General features: G+C 46.1%; 1 pseudogene; it reads right to left on the bottom strand.

The window, feature by feature from the left end:
• Nucleotides 1-328: 328 nt before the first annotated feature.
• Nucleotides 329-507, bottom strand: LOC139230760 (U2 spliceosomal RNA; annotated as a pseudogene).
• Nucleotides 508-2,115: the final 1,608 nt, after the last annotated feature.

Genomic DNA, 2,115 nt, shown 5'->3' on the forward strand with positions numbered 1-2,115 from the left:
TTAACGGTGAAGGGATTAAAGGATCGGTCGGTCCAGTTGCCGAAGAACATGGCCTCACTTTTGCTGCGATTGACCTTCGCTCCCGAGGCCAGTTCAAACTGGTCGCAGATTGTGAGCAATCTGCGGACCGACTGCGGATCCGGCAAAAGACGGCCACGTTCTCCATGTACAGGGAGGTCTTGACCTAAGCACCTCCGCTGCCTGGGATCGTCACCCCTCTAATTTTTTTTTAATTTTTTTTTTTTATCCAATTTCGTTCCAGATCAACTCTAACGCCAAAGATCACTTTGCGCCAATGTGTTTGATCTTCGGCCAAAAGGCCGAGAGGCGAAGTTGCACTGTTCCTGGAAATATTGCAATACCAGGTCGGTGCATGGAGTGGACGGGGCATGCCCCTGATCCAGCTCCCTGTCCAAAAATCAATTCAATATCATGTCCCCATAGGGGATATTAAACTGATAAGAACAGATACTACACTTGATCTTAGCCAAAAGGCCGAGAAGCGATAGCCTGTCACCTCCTCTAATGCCCGCATCCGTCCTGATGGACTCGGCAAAGAGATTGATACAACACACAAACAAGACAGCCGAGAGAGGGCAGCCTTGCCTGACTCCAGACTGAAGGGTGCAAAATTTGTGGGAACCCCCCCCCCCCCCGCAATGTTTGGACTCATTGGAAAGGAAATTTAATTTGGAACGATCTACCAGAAAGTTTGAAATCCTAAAGTACACATGGAAGAAACTACAAACTTTAATCGAATTTAGGATTTTACGAGACAAATTTAGTCTGTGTGGAGAACTAAAGGATGACTATCCTACAAAGAAACCAGTTTGAGTATTGGAGCTGTCTGGGGTATTGAAACTAAAGTAAATTGTCTGGAGAATTATGGATACTCGAAAATCCTTCTGCACAAAAGACATTAACATAGCAACAATTAACCCAGAGATCCTGCATCTGGAAAGCCATTCCAGCACATGTATAAAAACAATGGCCCATCCAGCCCGTGTGGAAAAAAACCCAAGCACAGACAGATATTGCAAATACCAAGTTAATATTTCCATCAAGAAACAGATTTAAAAGATCGACACATCTGAGACAGGTTAACATTTTAATGAGCCCGCCGAAATATGACATAAAAATATCAAGCCCGTCAAAAATTAAACAAAGAATCCGGGCTGATTTGGCGCGAAGATTAGAACAGCTCCAAAGGTATAACTGGGCCCTGCTTTAACAAAGGACATGCCAGGCTTAACAGAAGGTATGCACACAGCAGCATAGCATCATAGAGGGAGAGAGACCATCGCAGCAGCTTTAACTAACTTCTCCGGCCTCGACGTCCTGCTATAGAAAAGGAAGAAAGAACATCACCATCACGGCAGCAACCGACCACAGCCAATGTGGTACCACCAAAAGCACCGCGATCGACCAACTTCGAAACAAAACTCCACAAGGAAGAAACCGAAGAATCGAAAGTTTCCACTCTACAACCTAGGCCTGACTACCGACAGGTGAAAACATTATCTAAAAAGACTTTGAAATCTATTTCTAACGAAAGAAAACGGGTACTTACCCCATAAGTCCAAAACGCACCCAACCGCATCAGCGGACACCACCCAACTGAAGATTGCGCAATAAGAAGTCTTCTCCGACATTCGGGGTACGGCAAGCAGCACAAGCGGGGACGTCGCGGAGATGGCCTATAAAAGTCCGGGGTCGGAGAGACGTGCTTGTGCAGCTGCAGCAGGGATGCAAAAAAGAAGTAGAAAGAAATCAAAAGGTGACGTCACAGCCAAGGAGGTAAGTATTTTTTTTTTTTCCTTTTCTTTATCAGTAAATAACATTTAGCATTGATGTTGCCAAATTAAGTTAATCCACGGGTTAAGTCATGGCAGGAGAGCTCGGACACGTCCCTGACATGTCCAGTGTCCCTGATGACTAAGTGTGTGGGAAGGGCATCCGCCTGCAGCTCCTGACAGACCGCATTGAAGCTGCGGGTGGATTCACTCTGGAGCATGCGCGATGCTGAGAATGACGTGAATAGCACGTGTAGCGAGTTGGTCTTACCGCAGGTAAAGGGTACACAGCCAGATAGGGAATGGGTGACCAACAGGAAGA

This window comes from Pristiophorus japonicus, chromosome 19, assembly GCF_044704955.1.
Source record: "Pristiophorus japonicus isolate sPriJap1 chromosome 19, sPriJap1.hap1, whole genome shotgun sequence".
In the NCBI taxonomy this organism is placed as follows: domain Eukaryota; kingdom Metazoa; phylum Chordata; class Chondrichthyes; family Pristiophoridae; genus Pristiophorus; species Pristiophorus japonicus.